Consider the following 14,141-nt stretch of genomic DNA (forward strand, 5'->3'; position numbering starts at 1 on the left):
CATGCAACTCAGGTCCCTGTATCTGCCATTAGACCCACTACTTAAAGCCAGTTGTATGTCCCTGGGCTGCCCCTGAACTCTTCACTTTGCCATTTGACAACTCATCCTCCTAGCAATCTCCTCTCCAACGAAGACAGCAATGCACATCTCATGAAGTGGCTAGAAAGATGACATAAAATCAAGAATGTCGAGCATTGCCCCTACTATCCATTTTCATGATGTTCTTGGCAGTTTTTTCTCCAAGTAGGCAAGGTTCTCCATCTTCTAATGTGTCCATGCAGATCAGTTTGATTTTCCAGCCAAGCTTTAAGGAAGAGATTACAGTTCAATTCTCTGTATTCTGAGAAGCTTCAAAGTCCACTCACCAAGGATAATGATGGAGGTAAAAATTTTATCAAGAGCTTTGTGATTTTTTCAGATCTATTAGTGGCCTAAAGGGGAAAACTAGGGCATGTCAGAACATATATAACTAGGGGCTCCCGGTCACCACTACATGCTAAGAACCTGAACTTCCCTGTGTACTTGGAGCCAGGAAAGAAGAATGAAGTGGCTTGTGCTCCTCGGGCTGGTGGCCTTCTCAGAGTGCATAGTCATGTAAGTATGGGGACTGTAAGCCACATCATATTCCTTTCTCGGGTTTTTCTTTTCATCTGATTATTCTTCCACCCATCAGGTTTAGAAGGGAATGGAATATTTCTCTGACAGTCTTAAAGTTCAGTTCAGTTCAGTTGCTCAGCCGTGTCCGATTCTTTGCGACCCCATGAATCGCAGCACGCCAGGCCTCCCTGTCCATCACCAACTCCCAGAGTTTACCCAAACTCATGTCCATCCAGTCGGTGATGCCATCCAACCATCTCATCCTCTGTCATCCCCTTCTCCTCGTGCCCCTAATCCTTCTCAGCATTAGGGTCTTTTCCAATGAGTCAATTCTTCGCATCAGGTGGCCAAAGTATTGGAGTTTCAGCTTCAACATCAGTCCTTCCAATGAACACCCAGGACTGATCTCCTTTAGGATGTACTGGTTGGATCTCCTTGCAGTCCAAGGGACTCTCAAGAGTCGTCTCCAACACCACAGCTCAAAAGCATCAATTCTTCGGCACTCAGCTTTCTTCACCATCCAACTCTCACATCAATACATGACTACTGGAAAAACCATAGCCTTGACTAGACGGACATTTGTTGGCAAAGTAATGTCTCTGCTTTTAAATATGCTATCTAGGTTGGTCATAACCTTCCTTCCAAGGAGTAAGAGTCTTTTAATTTCATGGCTGAAATCACCATCTGCAGTGACTTTGGAGCCCAAAGGAATAAAGTCTGACACTGTTTTCATTGTTTCCCCCTCCATTTCCCATGAAGTGATGGGACCAGATGCCATGATCTTAGTTTTCTGAATGTTGAGCTTTAAGCCAACTTTTTCACTCTCCTCTTTCATTTTCATCAAGCGGCTATTTAGTTCTTCACTTTCTGCCATAAGGGAGGTGTCATCTGCATATTTGAGGTTATTGATATTTCTCTCAGCAATCTTGATTCCAGCTTGTGCTTCCTCCAGCCCAGCGTTTCTCATGATGTACTCTGCATATAAGTTAAATAAGTAGGATGACAATATACAGCCTTGACATATTCCTTTTCCTATTTGGGATCAGTCTGTTGTTCCATGGAGTGATGGGACCAGATGCCATGATCTTAGTTTTCTGAACGTTAAGCTTTAAGCCAACTTTTTCACTCTCCTCCTTCACCTTCATCAAGAGGCTCTTTAGTTCTTCTTCACTCTCCGCCATAAGGGTGGTGTCATCCGCATATCTGAGGTTATTGATATTTCTCCCGGCAATCTTGATTCCAGCTTGTGTTTCTTCCAGCCCAGCGTTTCTCATGATGTACTCTGCATATAAGTTAAATAAGCAGGGTGACAATATACAGCCTTGACGTACTCCTTTTCCTATTTGGAACCGGTCTGTTGTTCCATGTCCAGTTCTAACTGTTGCTTCCTGACCTGCATACAGGTTTCTCAAGAGACAGGTCAGATGGTCTGGTATTCCCATCTCTTTCAGAATTTTCCACAGTTTATTGTGATCCACACAGTCAAAGGCTTTGGCATAGTCAATAAAGCAGAAATAGATGTTTTTCTGGAACTCTCTAGCTTTTTCGATGATCCATCGGATGTTGGCAATTTGATCTCTGGTTCCTCTGCCTTTTCTAAAACCAGCTTGAACATCTGGAAGTTCACGGTTCACGTATTGCTGAAGCCTGGCTTGGAGAATTTTGAGCATTACTTTACTAGCATGTGAGATGAGTGCAATTGTGCGGTAGTTTGAGCATTCTTTGGCATTGCCTTTCTTTGGGATTGGAACGAAGACTGACCTCTTCCAGTCCTGTGGCCACTGCTGAGTTTTCCAAATTTGCTGGCATATCGAGTGCAGCACTTTCACAGCATCACCTTTGAGGATTTGAAATAGCTCAACTGGAATTCCATCACCTCCACTAGCTTTGTTCGTAGTGATGCTTTCTAAGGCCCACTTGACTTCACATTCCAGGATGTCTGGCTCTAGGTGAGTGATCACACCATCGTGATTATCTGTGTCATGAAGATCTTTTTTGTACAGTTCTTCTGTGTATTCTTGCCTCCTCTTCTTAATATCTTCTGCTTCTGTTAGGTCCATACCATTTCTGTCCTTTATCGAGCCTATCTTTGCATGAAATGTTCCTTTGGTATCTCTAATTTTCCTGAAGAGGTCTCTAGTCTTTCCCAATCTGTTGTTTTCCTCTATTTGTTTGCACTGATCGCTGAGGAAGGCTTTCTTATCTCTCCTTGCTATTCTTTGGAACTCTGCATTCAGATGAGAATATCTTTCCTTTTCTCTTTTGCTTTTCGCTTCTCTTCTCTTCCCAGCTATCTGTAAGGCCTCCTCAGACAGCCATTTTGCTTTTTTGCATTTCTTTTCCATGGGGATTTTCTTGATCCCTGTGTCCTGTACAATGTCACGAACCTCTGTCCATAGTTCATCAGGCATTCTGTCTATCAGGTCTAATCCCTTAAATCTATTTGTCACTTCCACTGTATACCCATAAGGGATTTGATTTGGGTCATACCTGAATGGTCTAGTGGTTTTCCCTACTTTCTTCAATTTAAGTCTGAATTTGGCAATAAGCAGTTCATGATCTGAGCCACAGTCTGCTCCCGGTCTTGTTTTTGCTGACTGTATAGAGCTTCTCCATCTTTGGCTGCAAAGAATATAATCAGTCTGATTTCGGTGTTGACCACCTGGTGATGTCCACGTGTAGAGTCTTCTCTTGTGTTGTTGGAATAGGGTGTTTGCTATTACCAGTGCGTTCTCGTGGCAAAACTCTATTAGCCTTTGCCCTGCTTCATTCTGTACTCCAAGGCCAAACCTGCCTGTTACGCCAGGTGTTTCTTCATGGCATCTGGTCCCATCACTCCATGGGAAATAGATGGGGAAACAGTGGAAACAGTGTCAGACTTTACTTTTTTGGGCTCCAAAATCACTGCTGATGGTGACTGCAGCCATGAAATTAAAAGACGCTTACTACTTGGAAGGAAGGTTATGGCCAACCTAGATAGCATGTTGAAAAGCAGAGACATTACTTTGCCAACAAAGGTCCATCTAGTCAAGACTATGGTTTTTTCAGTGGTCATGTATGGATGTGAGAGTTGGACGGTGAAGAAAGCTGAGCGCCGCAGAATTGATGCTTTTGAACTGTGGTGTTGGAGAAGACTCTTGAGAGTTTCTTGGACTGCAAGGAGATCCAATCAATTCATCCTAAAAGAGATCAATCCTGGGTGTTCATTGGAAGGTCTGATTTTGAAGCTGAAGCTCCAATACTTTGGCCACCTCATGGGAAGGGTTGACTCATTGGAAAAGACCCTAATGCTGGGTAGGATTGGGGGCGGGAGGAGAAGGGGACGACAGAGGATGAGATGGTTGGATGGCATCACTGACTTGATGAACATGGGTTTGGATAGACTCCTGGAGTTGGTGATGCACAGAGAGGCCTGGCATGCTGCAATTCATGGGGTCGCAGAGAGTCGGACACGACTGAGCGACTGAACTGACTGAACTGTTGTTCCATGTCCAGTTCTTACTGTGACTTCCTGACCTACATACAGGTTTCTCAAGAGGCAGATCAGGTGGTCTGGTATTCCCATCTCTTTCAGAATTTTCCACAGTTTATTGTGATCCACACAGTCAAAGGCTTTGGCATAGTCAATAAAGCAGAAATAGATGTTTTTCTGGAACTCTCTAGCTTTTTCGATGATCCAGCGGATATTGGCAATTTGATCTCTGGTTCCTCTGCCTTTTCTAAAACCAGCTTGAACATCTGGAAGTTCACGGTTCACGTATTGCTGAAGCCTGGCTTGGAGAATTTTGAGCATTATTTTACTAGCATGTGAGATGAGTGCAATTGTGCGGTAGTTTGAGCATTCTTTGGCATTGCCTTTCTTTGGGATTGGAACGAAGACTGACCTCTTCCAGTCCTGTGGCCACTGCTGAGTTTTCCAAATTTGCTGGCATATCGAGTGCAGCACTTTCATAGCATCACCTTTGAGGATTTGAAACAGCTCAACTGGAATTCCATCACCTCCACTAGCTTTGTTCGTAGTGATGCTTTCTAAGGCCCACTTGACTTCACATTCCAGGATGTCTGGCTCTAGGTGAGTGATCACACCATCGTGATTATCTGTGTCGTGAAGATCTTTTTTGTACAGTTCTTCTGTGTATTCTTGCCTCCTCTTCTTAATATCTTCTGCTTCTGTTAGGTCCATACCATTTCTGTCCTTTATCGAGCCCACCTTTGTATGAAATGTTCCCTTGGTATCTCTAATTTTCTTGAAGAGATCTCTAGTCTATCCCATTCTGTTGTTTTCCTCTGTTTCTTTGCATTGATCACTGAGGAAGGCTTTCTTATCTCTCCTTGCTATTCTTTGGAACTCTGCATTCAGATGGGAATGTCTTTCGTTTTCTCCTTTGCTTTTCGCTTCTCTTCTCTTCCCAGCCTCCTCAGACAGCCATTTTGCTTTTTTGCATTTCTTTTCCATGGGGATTTTCTTGATCCCTGTCTCCTGTACAATGTCACGAACCTCTGTCCATAGTTCATCAGGCACTCTGTCTATCAGATCTAGTCCCTTAAATCTATTTGTCACTTCCACTGTATAATCATAAGAGATTTGATTTAGGTCATACCTGAATGGTCTAGTAGTTTTCCCTACTTTCTTCAATTTAAGTCTGAATTTGGCAATAAGCAGTTCATGATCTGAGCCACAGTCTGCTCCCAGTCTTGTTTAAGTACCTTGTTATAAGAACTGTTGGTCCCAAGGGTGTTGGTGTAGTTTTGCATGGTTTCACAACTCTTGGGGTCTAGTCATCTCATGACCTGTTGAAAATGGAACTCCTTGCAATTGTTCAGTGCACACCTATGCAGATGTAGGTGTGGTCCTGTGTAATAGCACTTTTCTGCAGTTTTTTCTAGATCTCTCGTCTGTTCTCTATTTTGGTGTGTATTTGTCTATGTCTACATTGCTGTATTTCTCTCATTTATCTATCCATCTCTTTGGAAGTCTCTGTGCCTGAAGTTAACTGTGTTGTTTTTCCTTACTTTTAATTTTTCAAATTTAACTCTTCCTTGCTCTTGAGCCTCTTAATGTCCCTAATATTTTCCCTCTCTCTTGGATTCTTCTTTCAACCCTCTCTTCTCTTTCAACTTGGGGAAAGATTGGGAGAGCTACTTACACACTGTTTTACATCTGACAAACAGTGAGACCACAGCCAACTCACAAAATTCCTGTATTTCAAATTCCTCCCCTGGAAAAGGAGTATAATAATCCTCCTTCTAACTCCCTCCCTGAGCATCTATGAGAAAGATGCAATGGGATGGCAACAGCAATGTTAATGGTTGTCATTGTTGAGACTTCCTATTTATCAGGTACCTTATATCCATCACTTGACTTATCCCCCAAAATATTCTGTTTGGAGGGTGGGAATTATTACATTCCACCATTTTACTGAGGGGGAGACAGACCCCACATGGTCACATGGCTTACCCAACATTACAGAACAGAACCTGTATTCAAACCTATGTCTTTGCCATGGTATATGCATAAAATTCTGATAATAAGGTGACTCATAAAAATGATTGGAAAATACACAGTACCATTACAATGATAGTTATACTTTAACACTGACAGCTAATTGTAGCTTCTTCTTTGTTTTCTTTGTCAAATGCTCGGTGAAAGAATACCTCTAACGAAGGTGAAGATCACGCGAAAAACCCTCAGTAAAAAGAACATGCTGAACAATTTCCTGAAGGAACGTGCTTACAGACTGTACCAGATTTCTTCTCCTAGCTCAAATATAACTGCTCTCCCCCTGAGAAACATCATGGACTTGAGTGTTTTGGGAGGATGTTGCTCCACAGCATCCCCTGGTGCTCTAGCCTAGCACTGGGGCTCATGTCGAGGTGCTAGGTGGGATGTTGGGGCTGGGGCTCCTGCAGGAGGCAGAAACACTGGGAAACAGGGACCCCACCCAGAGGAGAAGGCACTCTCATCCTCAGCTCTTGGTTTTTATGACTGGGCCCAGCAATGACCAGGTGGCAGGTAAACATCCATTTCTGTGTCAAAAATGTGTCATTAGTTTGAGGGATATTGCTCCTTCTGAACTAAGTGAGCCATTCAGTTACAAATGAAGAATGAACCATCTCTGATCGAAAGGTAGAACCAAATGCAAAGCAATTGTGAATCCCCGGGGAGAGGAATTCAGTTTCCACAGATGCAAGAACCACAAGAGCAAAAAGTTACCGAACCCCTATTCCGTGTAAGGCCGTAAGAATCTAACACAGTGGTTACTGATTTTATATTAGAAAAAGGGATTATTTTGTCTTCAAGAATGCCCATGCCAGCCTAAGAGACAGGCAAAGAGCAAATACATGTCAAATGAAAGGGTCACCTGTGTGGTGTTGATTGGATGTGGTCTGAGTTTGGTCGGGGTGGCTGGAGTTGATCAAGAAGGAACTCCTGGAGAAAGGGGTACTCAGACTGGGTTTGAAGAGACTACAGAGCTTCTCAAATGAAGGCACCAGGACTTCCCTGGGTGTCCAGTGGTCCTGGAGGTCCAGTGGTTATGCCGCTGGTCTTCTAATATAGGAGGTACCATTTCAACGCCTGGTCATAGAGTCAATATCCTGCATTCCATGTAGCATAGGAAAAAAATATCAAATGCAGGCATCACTGTGATCAAAACCTGTGAGCTGCACGGTGGTTCGAAAGTGATCTCAAGAGATATGTGACACCCAGAGGGAGGCACCAGTGTGGGAATAGAGGGGAGCCAGTTCTGCACTAACCCACTCCCTCCGTTTCCCTGTAGATGCTCTATGTGGGTAACATCACCACTGGAACACCCCCTCAGGAATTCCAGGTTGTCTTTGACACAGCCTCATCTGACTTGTGGGTGCGCTCCATCTTTTGCAAGAGCCCAGCCTGTTGTTAGTTACAGACACCCCGTACCCCAACCATCCTTCACTTGCCCTGCCACCCTGTTTTCCACCCTTGGCACCTGATGACACTTATCTCTTGTGTCTGCAGCTACACACGTTATGTTCAGACATCTCGAGTCTTCCACCTTCTGGCCTACCCAAAAGACCTTCAGCATCACTTACGGTTCTGGGAGGATTTCTTGCTTATGATACCATTCGGGTAATAGTGTAACAGATGCTGAGTCAGGACTGGCTATAGTGTGACCACTGCTTGTAAAACAGATGCAGGACCATCAGGCAGGAACTTCCAAGCCTAACTCCCATAGATATTGGCCATCTTACCCACAGGATCCTGTCCCTGGGGAGGCAGTTCCATGGTGACACATGAACAAACAGATCAGCTAACCCAGGGAGTGGCTTGAGGTGTGGACTTGCAGCTCATCTGCTCATGAGCAGTTCAAGGTTCATTTTGCTGGGAGCGAGAAGAGGGGAAAAAAGCACCCACTTTTATATTCTCAGACTGTTCCAGGCACTTTCAAGTAATAACTGGTTTAACCCTGCAACAACCCCACACAGCAGTTACTCTGATCAGCTCATGAGACATATGACAAAACTGAGACGCAGACAGCAAGGCTTTGCTGAGGTCACACATGTGGAAAGCGGTGGAGCTAAGCTGGCTTTTCAGGACTGCAGTTGCTGTGGGGTGTTTGGGGACAGGATAAAACTGATCTGGGGACCCTGGGGTCAGTCAAGTGCTTCAGGTATCCAGACTGGGAAACTGGAGGCCTGAGATGTCAGGGGGCCTGATAAATGAGTTTTCCCTCTAGAGGACCCTTGAAAGTGTAATAAACCCATGGTCTGCCTCCCCTAAAGTACTTGAGCAGTTCCCCTCTCTCTCTTTCTCTCTCATACACACTCATACAAATACACACATATCCCCAAAAGTGAATTCCCCAGGCAGTAACTTCATACAACCCTGCAAGCAAGATTGTATTTTCGGCTTCTGTCTTCCTGGACAGATGCAGAATCCACAGTACATTACAGAGAATGCAGTCCATTGCTGTCTTTAGGTCACAGTGATGCCAAAGAGAAAGCTGTCTTGCTCTTGACTCATTTTGTCCACAACGGGGCACCAATGGGTCCTGGTCTGACTCTTGGTTTCCCCACCTGTACAGAAGCCACGAGGCCAATTTGACTCACTCAGGTGGTGTTTTTCAGAGGGGCAGATGTTTTAGAATTCACAGCTTCTCACGAATGGAACCCCAACCCCCTCCCAGCTTGTTCTAACCATCTGAGGTCCACCGAATACACAGCCCAGCCTCAATTCTTCTCTGAGGATCTAATGGCAATGCACCCTAGCCCAGTCCTAGCCTCACTTCACGTATCTGTAAGTGGGAACACTCTTCTCTCCCACAGATTGGGGACCTTGTAAGTACTGATCAGCAATTCGGTCTAAGCGTGGCAGAAAAAGGGTTTGAGAATATACCTTTTGATGACGTCTTGGGCTTGAACTACCCCAACATATCCTTCACTGGAGCCATCCCCATCTTTGACAACCTGAAGAATCAAGGTGCCATTTCTGAGCCTGTCTTTGCCTTCTACTTGAGCACGTAAGTCTGAGCTGGACAATTCCTTTCTCCAAATTAGCTGTAAGATGCTTTCAGTTGCACAAAAATTATAGAACACTTGATAAAGAAGTATCCTGAGAGATAATCTCACCCATGATAGCTCTGGCCCCAGGGCCCTTCCTGGCATCACCGCTGGCATTTATAAATAACATTTTATTGGAACACAACCCTGCTCCTGGGCTCAAGACCAGTAACTTGGTGTAGGGGGGTGAGTGAGGAGGAAGACTAATGGAAGGCAACAGGAAACAAGTTGGAGGAAAAGGCAATAGGATTTGCTTATGAATTTGATAAGGAAGGAAGGAAAAGGATGGTGGATATCGAAGGATGGTGGATATCTTTCCTTCCTCATTAGCATTTCACTGGGAGCCCAGGACCAGCTACCCAATGTGCAGGAGCCAGTGAAAAATGAAAGTGTAGGACAGAAAACAAAAGTGTGGGACCCCTTGTTCAAGAAATAGTAGGCATTTCAAGACAGGGAGAGCAGACGTGGGGTCCCTTCTGAGTGTGGGGCCATTTGGACAATAGAGGTCACAGGCCAGTGGAGCCAACTCTGGGTGACCTGAACCCATACCCTTAGCACTTCCAGGCCTTGATTTTCCTGAAAAAGGACCATCTGGGAAAGGGGAAAGCCGAAACGCTTCAGCACCCTGTCCTCTGAGGCTTTCTGAGCACTCGGGCATCAGGAGACATAGTGCTGGAGCCCAGCCAGGAGACTGAGTTTCTAACCTCCTCTGTGCCACTCATTAGCCAGTAACCGACCTCAGTCTGGGTTCTCAATCGCTCCTAGTCTCGATTTCTGTGTCTGTAAATGGGGAGCTTATTAGGGCCTTGATGGGTGGACAAGCACAGCTCTCAGACAGTGCTGTTGTTACTGTTCTCCAAGGATCTTCCCCTCTCTTCTCTCTGCAGAAGCAAGCTGGAGGGCAGTGTGGTGATATTTGGTGGGGTGGACAAAGGCTACTACCAGGGAGCACTCAACTGGGTACTATTGATCCAAGCAGGCGACTGGCGTGTACCCATGGCCCGGTAAGCCTCTCCCTCTGAGGGTCAGCCCAAGTGATGCTCCACATCTCTACACGGACACAGGGAGACACACACAAACACAGAGATACATGGAAGCACACAAGCAGACACACATAAACATACCCGGAGACACATATAAACATGCATAGCTAGTCAGAGACACACAAGCACGCACAGAGACACATAAAAATCACATACAATCACATATACAAACAAACACACAGACACATAGATACGCAAACAACCCATGGGTTCATAATCACCCCAGGCCTTGTGACCAGGGCTCTGACCAGGGTCCTAAAAGGCTACCAAGAGGTCTGTGCAGCTGGGAGAGGGCTGCACCCACTGCCCTTTGAGGTGGGGAGCACGGTTAGAGGACTCTACAGTGTGGTGAACAGAGGATCAGGGAGGATTTCACCAGCCTGAACAGAGTTATAAGATGACCAACTGTCCAGGGCTACCTGGGACCAAGGAAGTTCTCAGTACAGATAAATGTCAGTTTAAAAACAGGGAAAGTCCTGAGCAAATGGGGAAAACAGGTCTCCTTAGGGAGAAGCTACCCAGCAGTGGAGAGAGGTTGGCTGCAGTCTTAAGACGTGAAAGCAACTAATAAAAAAGACACCCCATGTACCTGGGCACACAGTGGGGCAGGGACTATAACTGAGAGAATCAGGAAGGTGAGATCCAGGAGTGACCTGAGGAGAAGAGGCAATAAGTGATAGGATTCTGTGTGATACGCTCAGACAAAAGCTGACCTGTCCTTTGGAGTTTCTGTGGGCTAGTCTTGTATTTCCTGGCCAGGGTCTCGGGTCTGAGCTGGTGGTAGGAGCAGTGGTGGGAGACACCCTCTCCCAGAGGAGACCCCCTCTCCCACCACTATAAGAATCTGCTGCCCCTGCGAATCTGCATCTTCACTCTGAGGTTGACCTGTTATTTATTCCCCACCAGATACAGCTCTCTGGATGTTTCTCATTCATTATTTTCACACTCTTCATTCACTTATTCAACAGACAAGCATTGTGCATCCACTGTGTGCCAGTCTTTCTGCATGCTTGGTTGAACCTACCTTGTTAGCATTGCCTCTCATATGACCCCCTCTTGGCATGAGGTGACTCTGTCTTTCTAGGACATGTGACTAGGGACTTTAGGGAGGCACTTTAGGGAGGCAATGAGAATAAAACTCACCCTCACATCTAAGAAGGGAGAATTACATGACATGACTCACACACATAGTGAATCGTCACTTTGGTACATGTTAGACATGAGAAAGGGTCTACAGAGAGTGACCAAGACAAGAGACTGATAAACACCAGGAGAAAGACTTCCCTGAATCCATGACAATTAAGCTAGAATCTGGAAGATGAGAAGGAATTTGTTAGTCAAAGGGAAGCGGACTCTTCTAGGAAGGAAGACCAGCTTGTGTCAAGGTGCAAAAGATCCTGGTGTATTCAAGTACTGCACTCAAGGATGTCAAGGAAGGTGCGGTGTTGAGAGCAAAGGAAAAGAGTCAGAGCAAGAGATGAAGGGCTGTTTAGGAGACATTCAGAAAGTGGGTACCTCTGGGGAGACTCAGAGTGACGTTGATGCCCGGTTTGTCCCAATGTCTCTCAGCATCTCCATGAAAAGAAAGGTTATTGCTTGTTCTGGCGGCTGTGAGGCCCTTTTGGACACTAGGCCATCACTGATCCTTGGCCCAAGAAGACTGGTCAATAACATCCAGAAGCTCATCGGAGCCACGCCACGGGGTTCCGAGGTGAAGGGACATGCCCCAGGGTCACTCCCAATCTCCCCACACAACAACGATCTCCAGGGCCAACCTCTCTCCCTCTGTCTCTAACAGCACTACGTTTCATGTTTTACTGTCCATAACCTGTTCTCTATTATCTTCACCATCAACGGCATCAACTACTCAGTGCCAGCTCGAGCCTACATCCTCAAGGTGAGGGGACAACCCTGAGGGTTTGTTCTCAAACTGGAACTTGCAGGAACCCTTGGGCTGCTGCTGGGAGGAAGCCACCCTCTGCAGGCCATGGTACATCATTGCAGATGCTGCTGAGCCCCTGAGCTCCTGTGGCTGGGCCAGAGCCTCCCACAAGACCAACCACTTGAGAGTAAAGGGCCGTCTGGGACACTGATCATCCTGAAATAAATGTGGAGAGGCCACACCATGCTGTCATGGTGGGAGTCACCAGGAGAGGGGAACAGTAAGGGCCTCAGTCCTCAAAGAGCTTGAGGTCAATCTGAATGCTTATGTGCAAGAACACGGAAAGTCAACTCTAGCTGTCCCTGAAATAGGCCATGTGACAAGGAGAATGGATGGGGACAGTCCTAGTGTGATGTCCCACCATAGGGATTACCAGTCTCCCTTCCCTTCTCTCAGTTTCCCTGGTTTGGATGATAAATTACATGGTCACCCTAGTTCTCGGCTGCATCTTCCCCTTGCTCTGCCCACGTGCCCCCTTTGGGAGTTGGGGTACCTGACCCCGCTGTGGGGAGGTTGGATGGTAAGATAAAGAAAGGATGCACAGTGACAGCTCAGCCCCGGCACAGGGTGGAGGCTTCATGTCAGATCCCTATGGGAGTTCAGAGCAGGCTGATGGGCTCAAAGAAGGCTTTGCGGAAGGGAGGGAATTTCAGGAATTCTAAAACCGCAAACTCATGGAGCCATATGGAGGGTTGCTTGGTTCTAGGCAAAAGTGCACGGGATTCCATGCAAATGGCATCCCAAGGTGGTCTGCATTGGGGCACTGGGGACTTACTAGGGGTCATGAGGGCTACGGACTGACCAGTGGGGATGGGGAACGAGAGTAAGTTACCCAACCAAGCCTGGAAAAAGGATGAGTGTGGGCCGAAGGAGGCTTCCCAGAGTTCCTGAGTTAAGTCTTCAATAACGTGTTGCAGGCACTGCTATATGTAAGGTGGATAACCAACAACGAGTTACTGTGTAGCACAGGGAACTCCACTTGGTTATATGACAGCCTGGATGGGAGGGGTATCTCTGGGCCCAGGGTACATCGATACATACGGTTGAGTCTCTTTACTGTCCACCTGAAACTCATAATATTGCTAATCAGCTACACTCCAATACAAAATAAAGTTTTTAAATAAAGTCCGGATTGTGGGGACGCAGGAGGAGAACTGGTATTCTCTGCAGAGAAAACAAGGAGCAGGAGTCAGAAGGAAAGAAACAGGGAGTGAGGAGAACTATGGACACTCTTGTTCTTTTCTAAAAATGGTATTGAAATGAGGCTGATCTTCATGTTGTCTCAAGTTCTGATGCACAGCAATGTGACTCAGTTATACACATAAAAAGTATACATTCGTTTTCTTATTCTTTTTCATGTGCTTTATCACTGGATAGTGAATATAGTTCCTTACGCTCTACAGCAGGACTTTGTTGTTTATCATTCCTCTGTATCCCCAACTCCCAGTCCTCCCCTCCCCACACCCTTCCTCATGGCAACCGCGTGTCTTGGTCCTTTTTGGTTTTGGGTGAACTCTCACATCCCCTGCTGCTGAGAAACCCCTTGATACTTACCAAATAGGGAAATAAAATGAAGAATTGTGCTGGGTCTGGATATTGAGGGAAGTGGCAGTTAAGGGCTGAGGCTGACTGGTGTGTGTCTCTGACTCCCCCAGGATTCTAGAGGCCACTGCTATACCACCTTTAAAGAGAACAGATTCAGTACATCCAAAGAGACCTGGATCCTGGGTGACGTCTTCCTGAGGCTGTATTTCTCGGTCTTTGATCGAGGAAATGACAGGATTGGCCTGGCACAGGCAGTGTAAATGCTTGGGGTGGCCCAGGAATCAGTAAGGCTGCTCCTAACACACACTCACTCTTAGGGCACTCCTGCCCAGGATGCTGGTGAACTGTATTTGGTGGTCTGCAAACCCTATTCTCAGTAAAGAATAAAAGGTTTCACTCTTAAGGTGCTGAAACAAATGGGTGCCTCTGTTTGTGTCTGGGAGGTGTACAATGATTGGAAGGATCTAGAACAAAGT

The 14,141-nt window shown here is 46.1% G+C and overlaps 1 pseudogene; it reads left to right on the forward strand.

Moving 5' to 3' along the window:
- The first annotated feature begins 493 nt into the window (after positions 1-493).
- LOC145524835 (pregnancy-associated glycoprotein 1-like) lies at positions 494-13,925 on the forward strand (annotated as a pseudogene).
- The last annotated feature ends 216 nt before the right edge of the window (positions 13,926-14,141 follow it).

The sequence above is a fragment of the Giraffa tippelskirchi genome, chromosome 10 (genome assembly GCF_054371585.1).
Source record: "Giraffa tippelskirchi isolate mGirTip1 chromosome 10, T2T-mGirTip1v1.2.pri, whole genome shotgun sequence".
NCBI classification, from domain to species: Eukaryota; Metazoa; Chordata; class Mammalia; order Artiodactyla; family Giraffidae; genus Giraffa; species Giraffa tippelskirchi.